The sequence below is a fragment of the Nuphar pumila genome, chromosome 6 (assembly GCF_984573655.1).
Source record: "Nuphar pumila chromosome 6, dmNupPumi1.hap1.1, whole genome shotgun sequence".
Lineage (NCBI taxonomy): Eukaryota > Viridiplantae > Streptophyta > Magnoliopsida > Nymphaeales > Nymphaeaceae > Nuphar > Nuphar pumila.
In genome coordinates, this window is record NC_143254.1 from 102,678,806 (window position 1) to 102,690,113 (window position 11,308).

Below are 11,308 nucleotides of genomic sequence, written 5' to 3' on the forward strand. Positions count from 1 at the left end.
TAAATAGTAATTTAGCGAAAAATAGTGTTTGAAAAAAAAATTTGATAAACCTTGAACGCATTACAATGCAAACTTTTTTTCACAACAGATTTAGAACTTCGTACGTTTTAAGAAACCAAAGAGATTATGAAAATACAATTTTTATAGTTTAAGACTTGTACAAACGAGAGATTTTCAAGAAAACCTTTATTCAAATTTATCAAAATGTCCTCAGAAGCAAAATGTCAGGGAAAAAGTCTCATCTCAATTTTATCACGTCATTGTGACATCGCAGTCTGAAACATCACATACCCATAAAATAGGTTAGTTTCATAAAAAACTGATAAGTGCACAAATGAGATAATGTGAAACTGAAATAAGCACTAATCAATTTGCAATACTCTGGAACAAACATGATTAGATGATTTACCCAAGAAAGGAAGTCACCTAAAGTGTAATGACCCCAACTCATACCCCTTGAAAATGTAGAATTTTTTTTCCTTAAACCATTGTGGAAACATCTCCAGAAACCTGAGGCCTTTACAATTCCACTCCCAATTGGATAAAACAACCAACCACAATAGAGCTTATAATTATCATCAATACCAAACCAAACCTTTATTAAAATAATGAATATTAAGTCTAGAGACAATTGCATAAATAAAATATTTAGAGTGCAATAACTACTGAATAAAACAAAAAAAAGAAATAAAAGTAGATTGAGCTATATTGTCCATCTGTGATATGTCTAGCAAGTGCATGAGATTTGTAACTTTCCCAGAAGTCAATCACTTCATTGATCTCCTGCGACTACGAAAAACCACGGAAAGAGGGGGTCAAAAATTCGAAGAATTTTGCGTACAGATCCCTCTAATGAAAATAAATGAGCATAAATAATGCAGAGAAGATTTTATGCAATAATTCAAATGAATGCAATTATGACAATTACATAATTTAGGTAAGCATTTATGCAACAGAGAATATTTATTAATCATGAAGGAACATTAATCAATAACAGGAATTACCATTTAAGTAAGCAGGATATTTAACATGCACTAGAAATTAAAATGTCATGCATCCACCAACATGTCACAATTAAGGGAATAAGTAAATATGCATGATTTATAAGCAATGCATGAATACTTTATTATCTTTCATTAAAGTTTTTCTTTCCATATGCATGCCTTATTAAATGCATGCAATTTAAGTTCATCTTTTTAATTACAGTTGCCTGCGGATACATCATACGGGTAAAATCCCCGAGGTCAAGTTAGGTTCTCAGGGTAGCTTAACACACAAGTTGTATTTTATTACTAGATTTTAAACTTAGCCCTCAACCGAATCACCTTCATAACATTAGACCTCCACATTTAATGTTGGGGACACTAGAGACACTTCACGATCACAAGTGTCACTTTCTTGGTATACCAAAACAACATCTATGTTGAACACACCACCATCAGGTAAAGTGATAGACTTTCCCTAAAACCGTGGTCAGGAGAAGGAACCTCAATATCGGGTTCATAGGTCAAAGTAAAGCACACGAAGTTTTTGTATCCTCGTGGTCCCCCAAAACCGAACCTCTAAGATGCCCATTCTTCAAATGGGAGATCTGAATTTATATTTTACATTATTCTCATTTATTATATTTTTATTAAATATCAATTATTAAGTTTTGCAATTCAGCATGCAAAAGCAAAAACAAACACTCACATCTACCTCTGCGAGAGTCACCACGAGACCATCGCCCGCAGAAAAGCATAGAACAGTGTAAACACAGTGCAATAAAAATAAATATGATCTTTACGATGCATTTAAAAGTAAGTAAAGAAGGAGCACTCAACACTCGAGGCTCACCAGGCCTGCGATAATTCACTTGGATCATCGATGCACCATATGCAAGAACTATACCATAATGCACTATTTTTAAATGCTTCTCAAGGCACACTCATTAATGCCATTTAAAGATGTGCTTAAACGATAATATGTGTGAGCATGAATTTACAACTTTATATTCACTGCATGTTTTCCATCGGTGCATAGATTCAAAACAATTTCAATACTTCTAATCATCACCCATAATCATATCCAACTGCATATCTTCCTTAAGTACATGTTAATGTCAATGCATGTTTTTCATTTAAATAAACATCACGTGCACCTTTTTACCAAGTGCATATGCGACTCTCCATGCGTTGTTTTACTCTAGAACAAACATATGCACATAAACATGTGGCTACTCATGCAGCTACACATATGCAACATAATCTAATATTTCAGGTTTACACATACTCATAATTTACACATGTAACTAATATTGCATTTGAATATTGAGCATGCAAAATCAGTCAATCATATGCATGCGAAATTCACTTTCTGGTCTGCACATAGTTGAGGCTTTCACAAGGGCAGAAAAAAAATCTAGAAATTTACAAAGGCAGCATATAATAACTAAATGTGTATTTTTTTTTGTTACATGACCCAGCTGACCCAGTCAGTTGGGTCTGGCACACAACCCAACCCTCCCAGCCGACTGCGAGTCGGCTGGAGCGCCAAACAGCTTTAAATTGTTGGCTTCTTTTTTTTCTTATAAAAACAAGAATCTCGCACCCTTAACCTTTCTTTTTTGAAAGGTTCACACATGGGGTTCCTAGCAAGCCCAGCTAGCTTGAGTCAGCTGGGTTGGGTTGGTCCAGCTCTGTTAGGCATGTCCCAGCCCTGCCCAAGGGTCGAACTGGGCCAGGCAGGTAGTTAACCAGCAGGGCTGGCCGTGACAGCCCATGCACAGGCCCTAGTATGAGCTTGTGTGCTGTCAAGCTGAACAACCACCATATTTAAAAAAAAAAAACTCAGGCAGAGTCCCATGACTACCTGCCTTACATGGTCCACCTCTGACAGGTACAGACACACCCGTGCGTCAGTGGGGTTCAATCATGTGCTTTCATCTCAACACCCTCACAACCACCTAAACATGCAGTTACAGAGAAATCAACCATAGGAATGATCCATGGGTTATCCCCCAATTCCAGCAAAAAAAATAACATAAAACCGAACCGGTGTCTGATTTCTCATCTAATTTCAAAAGAGGACACCCGTACCTTAAAAAAAATTTTGACGCTTGGGGTGGGGGGGGGATCCCAGAGATGCCAACGGCGAGGAACGGCTCAGGCGGAGGTCGTCAGGGAAAAGGGGTTGTTGACCGAGGGTGGTTGCTGGAGAGCAAGGTCAGAGAGAAAAGGGAGATGGTGACGGGGAGGTTGCTGCAGCGAGAGGAAAGCCGCTTCCACCGACCTCGACTGCTTCGGCACCGCGAAGGGGTTCAAGAGGGAGAGGAACATAGAGAGAGAGAGAGAGAGCATGAAGAAAGGAGAGCAGGGGAAGAGAGGAGTAGAAGAGGCGTTATGTACGAGGGGGGGAATCTCCCGAAAAGGAAGGAGGCGGTTATCCCTCCTTCTCAGTGGTTGCACACTCCCCCTCTCACCATCGACTTGCGTTAAGGTTCATTTTGAACACCAACGCCCACTTTATCGAGCTGGCATAGCTTTAATGATGTGCTTTTTTTTTTACTTGTTGGTTACGCGGGGTGCGGCTTGGGTCCGGGTCTAGGACCCAGGATCCAACTGCGTGTTGGATCCATGGCTTGTCTGCCTAATTGGATATGTGTGTCTCAAGCGACGTGGATCCGCAGGCTGAATCCAATTGCGGATCCCCGTGTTAATGTTATATATATGTATATTTTATGTTTATTTTTTAATATTGTTAACATTATTATCATTTTTTTTTATAGTATATCTATATACATGATATTATGTATTTATATATATGGACCCTAATTGATATGGGTCCTGGGTCAAAAACATGGATTCTAGCCCCAAGCTCAAAATTTTATGCATCATTTTAAAATAAATTCAAGAAAATACTGAAAAATTTAGGGTTATTACATAAAGCATGAGCAATAAATTATATAAATAAACAAGTGTCTCTAATATGAGCAATTGAGTTAAGCAACTAAGCAAGTAGTTGTGAAATCAAGTGAGCGAGTATCACAAGGTATACACAGTTTCCCGTCAAGTAGATACATTAATCATAAGATGCATAAAAAGTGGTTTTATAAATCACCCGATGTAAGTTGTAAGAAGTCATACGACAATAGTTATATTAATCATAAGTTGTAAGCAGCTTATAAGACAGGGAGTTATATTAGTCATTAGTTGTAAGTAGTTTATAGATTACGAGTTGTAAGCAGTTACATTAGTCATAAGAGACTCAAACCAATAAGTACTTTGAATAGGATATTTATTGTTTAGATATTAGCTAGCCTGTGGTTACGTATAGACATGAAACATAAAAACAGTCGAGACTAAACCGAGGGTTTATTATGCCATGTATTTTTTATTACCCGAATAGCTGACTGAATCCGCTTCTAAGGGGACGGTCAGTGACCAAAAGATGATTCCCTAAAGGTCACTCGTTCAACGGATGCATTCAACTTCTGCAGAAGTGCGTGAAGCTACCTTTTGTAGCTCATTTCTCCTAACTCCGATGACTAGGGGAGCCGAGTCTTTTACCTGAAATAACCATGAATGTCCATTGGAGTTTTGTACCATCAATCCTCTCTCTTGATGAACCATGGCAAACAGGCATGACAAAGGTTTCTTAACTGTCGTTCCGTTCTACATGCTCTGGTCCATTAAACTCACTCGAGCATCTTGCGTGTGAAGGTGCATAGTCACAATTTTGTGATTTCAATAATATGCCATTACACGCTTCGAGGTTACCATAGACCTCTCATCTTATTCATCTTAGTACGCAACGTATTTGTTCAAAAGTACAACCACGATGAGAGGGGTCAGGATTTCTCCAAAGAAATCCCCACAACATTGTTTTGTAAAAATACATTGTGTAATCATTCAAGTTTAAATTTGACATGTACGCCATTTGTATATTTCAAAGTTGCCACAACCTCATTATCCGATCATCGTAACACCAATGTGACATACTTGTCCAAAGGTACGACCATACCTGTCAAAAGGTACGACTATGATAAAATGGTAACAATTTTTCAAAAGAAACCCCAACATTTATCTTTTATAAAAGAAGTGATACAATAATTACTCAATTTGACAAAATCAAGTCTTTTAAATTATATTAACAACAATAGCATATTGCACGATACGAGATCGCCTCGGATCTCTCATCGTAGTACTACCATGCCACACATGTCTACTAGTACATTACGACAAAAGGGGTATAGGTTTTCCAACAAAAACCCCAACACAAAAATTACTCTAAGATTCAATGCAAATCAGAAAATGCTCAAATGTTGTATTCACTCTTTTGGAGTGACGATACAATATTGCATGCAGGAGATCGCTACGAATCTTGCTTCCATTTTCTAGAGACACGTCAATTTGGGAGACTTGATTGTTATATCGCAACTCCCAAAACCATCGATCTTGCTTTGCAAGACTGCACACTCAATAAGTTGTAACCCTTTTCAGAGTTTCTGAGTCATATCAAAATATCAAATTATAGATGTACAACATTCTTTTTGAAAATGCCAACTTGGAAAAACTTAATTGCACTTTCGCAACCTGCAAGACTTTCAATCTTTGCTTTTGCAAAATGGTGCATTTGAAAACTGGATTCGCATAAAGAATCCTTTTAAAAAGAACTGTTGCGCATAAGCGCAACTCGCATCCTTTAAAGATGAGCAAAAACAAGATATATAAAAGGCTACATTTACTTGTATACCACAACTGCGAGCATGTGCACATTATAGCGTGATAACAAAGTAGTAAGCAATACTCGATGCACAAAATTGCATATTAAGCAAAAAATGCATAAGCAAAATACACAAGGTACAAAATTGTACCTCGACCAAAAAGATAGGTAAGCAAGTAAATGTGTAAGCAATGCATGAGGTACGAAACCGTACCTCAGCCAAATATCTAAGCAAGCAAGTAAATGTGCAAATAATGCACGAGGTACAAAACCATACCTTGACCAATAAGCGTGCAGGCAAGTAAATACGCAAAGCAGATAAGTACAGGAAAAATAAAGTAAATCTAGGCATATCTAGCATGGCTATTTTAATTATTTCAACTTAATTTGGTTCATCTACTACCGTTTTTGTGTAACTTTCCCCTATATTGGGGAGTTATGGTATTATGTATGCCAACGAGCGTACGTGAGGATGGGCTCGGGCCATAAGGTGCAAGCATGCTCCGTTGCACGATCTACAAAGGTACATCACATTAGTATATTAAAAAGGAAGAAGCAAGAAAGAGCAGGGCAAGGGGCGCGCCCCTGCCAATTGCTGCCAAAAAAAGAGGTAGGGGGGCAAGGTTTTGCCCCTGCCCACAGGTTGCTGGCAGGACTGAAGCAAGAGGTGGGCACAACAACACCCTCCCTCACAGAGAAGGCATGAAAAGTCGGGGCTTGGCCCTTGCTTATGGATCAATCAAAAAGACGTCAGGGGCAAGAGGGGCCTTGCCCCAGCCAGTGGGACCAAGATGATGGCACGGGATTCATGTCTTTGCTTGCAGGTGACAGAGGGCTTGGCAGGGGTGGGTTTAACAACCTGGTCGAGCTCGGCTCAAGCGAACAGAGCATGGTCCGAGCCTGCAGATCCCGGGTCTAGCAAGGATGGGCTTGATAACCTGACCGGGCCCAACCCGAGCTTGATCCTTCCAAGGGGGGGGGGGAAGAAAAAGGAGGCCAGAGGGCCAATGCTCTTCGGTCGGTGCCAAAAGAGAGGAAAAACAAGGAGGGGGGCTGAGCCCCTCCCTTGTCAAACAAGAAAAGAGAGAAAGCAAGGAGGTGGGCTTGCTTGAGCCCAACCCATAGCAAGCAATGGGGAGGGCAGCGACGCCCTCCCCTCTGCCGCACACAGTCGAAGAAGTCAAAGACAAAGAAGTCGAAGAAGATAAAGAAGAAGAAGACATGCAAAGGGGGAGGAGAGGCGATGAAGAGTGGCGAGCGGTTGCGGTGGAGGGTTAGGGTTCTTCTGAGAACCCTAACCTGCACCCTCTCTTAAAAAGAGATTGGAAGGGGGGGGGGAGTGTTATCATTGCAAAATTTTACTTTTGCAAGTCAAACTGACATTTGAAAAAGATTTTGAAAATAACTCACCTTCGTTTTAAAATGCGAGAAAATTATGAGAAATGGGACTTGCCTATCGGTATAAGGTTCAACCGTTCTTGACGCCATAACCAGGGGTAATCGAACCAAGAATCAATCTAGTGCTTTGCTTTGCTCAACTGTCTAAATCGATGTTCTATTCCTAAATACACAAAGAATCAGGCATGTGCTATGACTTAGCAAAATTTTGACTGAAATCATAATGCATGCTTAAAATATTTTGAAAATTCTTGGAAAAAGAACACTTTAAAAATTGCGAATCATATTGAGAGAATACTTTGAAGAGAAGGAAAATCGATTTCTGAATAAATTTTGACGTTTTGAGAAAATTGACTTTTGAAGAAAATTCAAATAACTTTGATAAAGTTGATTTCTCTGAAATGGATTTGTGAAATAACCCAACAAGGAGGGGCATGTGGCCTTATGAAATCTTTTCATGATGCTATCTAAACCTAAATGATGCATGAATGCAATTTGTGAAAGTATTTTCTAAAGAATTTATGGAAAATTATTGATAATTTTTTTTTTGTGGCTTATAGAATTTAGACTAAATATATTTGCCATATATTCCTGACTATGGCCACACATATGTATTGAACAGTTCATTTGATTCTAAAAGGGAAAAATACTTAGAAAACTTTTGAGAATATGCAATATTTTTTTAAGGTAACTTAAGAGTGTGGGCCGTTTGTGGCTTAAAAGAAGACGATAAATCTGGATATTGCTCGTATTCTGACTATGGTCACAAATATGAACTCAATCGAGTTTATTAACTCTTTAGAAGCGAGTGCACGTGCCATTCGTGTTGACCATGGTGGATTTAAAATATGCATGAATCATCATCCATCACACAATCAATATTATTGAAAATAAACTATATGTAATGCAACCCTAATTTAAGCAGGAAAGTAAATTCGTATTCCAAATTTATAATTTGATTTACATCAATAATTGAATTGAAATAAAGAAAAGAGAAAAAGAGAATAAAGAAAAATATAATCTTGAGTGTCCATGCAAAACTAGGAAACTCGTTAGTGGATAAATGTCAGTTTTTTGGGATTTATCCCATAATATCTAAAATTGAGGAATTTATCCGGATATAAGCCTTTTCCTATGTTTTTCTGAAATAAACATAATAAATGCTGATGTAGAATTGAATAAATAATAAAAATAAACAACTTTGAAATTTTGAATTTTGAGAAAAATGACCAAAAATATCCTTGAAATTTGACCTTTATTGCAAAACAGGGTTTCTCATAAAATATTTCTGTAAAATGCTTAATCTGAGGATCAAACAGATTCAAAACAAATCCAAATCGGATGGAGAGCACTCTGATATGATTATGAACATGATCAAACCATAAAAATATAATATTTTTCATAAAAAAATTGAAATATTATAAAAAATTTAAAATTTGCTCGTATTTCAGTTGAATCAAGACTCTGTGGGTACCCTATTTTTATGAAATAACTAAATAATATATCAAATGAATCCCAAAATTCATAAAAATTTACATAGACATTTCTAAAAACCCTAAAATTAAAATTCAATGGAAAAATATAATTTTTGGGATTATTTTGATATAAAAATTTGAAAATATGTGATTTGCCTTCAATCACATACCTTTCACAGTGTTAGACTCGAATCAGATATCAAATAACAATGAAAGTTTATGAATTTTTACAGGGCAAAACTAGACAATTAAACAAAAGTAACATTTTTTACAAATTATAAAATAATCTTTAGTTAGGGAGATATGATTCCGGCAGTGCGTACCTGATTCTGACCTATACGTAACAATATGAAACAGATAGATCCGGTTTCGGGTGTAGGGAAATATAGCAAACAATCTTCAAAATTTATAAAATTTTAAGACATAGTAGAGATTCTGACGGAAATAACTCTTTTTACGGATCATCGATCGGATCTTTGGTTAGGGAAAAATCATTCTGACAAGTTGGCTTTAATTTTAAATAATGAATGATAGTTACAGAAATACAGATCTGATTCTTAACTGAAATAAAATAGCAATCCACCATAGAAATTTAAAAACATTTCATGAAACAAACTAGAGATTCAGACAAAAACAACACTTTTTATGGATCATTGATCGGATCTCAGACGAGGGAGATATGACCTCGAAAAGATACTCTTGAATTTCTATAGTATTATCCCAACTTAGAAAATAGGTTCCGACTTTGATTTTTTAACACAGTGTTACAAACCTCTAAAAATCCTAATTTTTTAAACAAACACCGTAGACACATGCATGATTCTACCATAAAAAATTCAAATTGTATTGACATATAAACTGGCAAAATAAATATATTAACAGACGGCCAAGATCATAAATAACGAATCTAAAACCCTAGAATGAAATAACATGGATTATTCATGCTTAAAACATAAAAAATGTGTAAATAATGCAATGAATCATGATTTGATGCTTGAACAACTAAAATAAACATGAATATGATGAAATAAATAAAAAAATCAGGGAAGCACAGTTAGAAATTTGATTTAGCCATTAAAAGAGGGATTCAACCTATAAAATGGTCGAATCTCTATCTTTTTTAGGCCTTTAACGTAATAATTGATTTGCCAATGATTCCAATAGATCAAAAATGTGGAAATAATCATGAATGATTAGTGGATCATCATCTTTAATGGTGGAGCATGGGCCTTGAACAAAAAAATGAGAAGAGCTCATGCATAGGGGGCGGCAATGACAAAAATGCCTAAAAGAATAATAAAAAATAATAAAATAGAAAAAAATGAATAAAGGAGAGAGAGGCTTACCTAAGAAAGGAGGAAGCTTGGGGGAGAGAGAGGAGAGGAGAGAGCATGCTGGTCGACCCCCCTTGTGTCCCTATTTATATTTTTTTTTCAACTCTTAATTAGAGAGTTTGGTTTTTTTTAAACTCCTCTTAATTAATTAGGATAAATCAAATGTGTGTGTGTGTGGGGTGGCGGGGGGGGGAGGCAATTTTTGCTTGGGTCTTCTAACCTAACTAAGATACTAATTAGCTAACCTAATTGATTTGAAATAACATCAAATGTGGCGCCATCTCTACGGGCCCATAATTGGTTTTTAAAACTTTAAGTAAAACTTAAAAACAAGGTTTAAAAGTATTAAAATGAAAATGGAGTTTCAAAATTGATTTTGACTTTTTCAAAACTTCTAATCTAACTATAACACTAACTAATCTTGAATTAACCTAAATTTTTTCAAATGTGGCACCACCTACTGTGGGCCTCATTTGATTTTTCAGAAAATGATTTTGAAAATCTAAAAATAATGATTTTGAAAGAAGTTAAAATGAAAGCTAGATTTTGAAAATAAAAGTTTTTAAATCAACTAGAGTCCTAAATGAGTTTAAAATCTCTCAAATGTGGCACCAGTTGTGTGGGTCCCATATTCGGGTTTTGAAAAGATTAAAATAAAGATTAAAAAGGGTTTTTGAAACAAGGTTAAAATCACCAGATAAAAATTAAAAGTTTAAATAGAGTCCTAAACTAAATAAAACTCCAGACTAGAGTTCTAAACTGACTGAAACTCTGGGATAAAGTCCTAAAACTTTGAAATTTGTTTTTTTGAAAGATAAATGAAGAGGTTTTAAAAAGATTTTCTCAAAATGAAGTTAGGGTTAGAGTCCTTAACCAACTGAAACTCTAGAACAGAGTCCTAATCTAACTAAAACTCTAGAATTTTGGTTTCTTTTGAAAGGTTTTCTTAAAAACATGTAAAAGTAGAAATAAAAGATAATGTTAAAATAGAGTCCTAAACCAACTGAAACTCTGGGATAGAGTCCTAACCCGACTAAAACTCTAAAAAAGGCCAAATGAAAAAAATGGGCAAGGGGTAAGGCCACTGTTATCATTGCAAACTTTTACTTTTGCAAGTCAAATAGACCTTTGAAAAAGATTTTGAAAATAACTTGCCTCTGTTTTAAAATGCAGGATAATTCTGAAGAATGGGACTCGCCTGTCGGTACAAGGTTCAACCGTTCCTGGCACCTTTACCAAGGGTAATTGAACCAAGGATCAATCTAGTGCTTTGCTTTGCTCAACTTGTCTAAATCACTTTCTATTTCCTAAATGCACAAAGAATCATGCATGTGCTATGAATGCAGGTTTGAAAACATGATGTTTGCCTTAAAGATTTGAAATACTTAGGAAATCTTT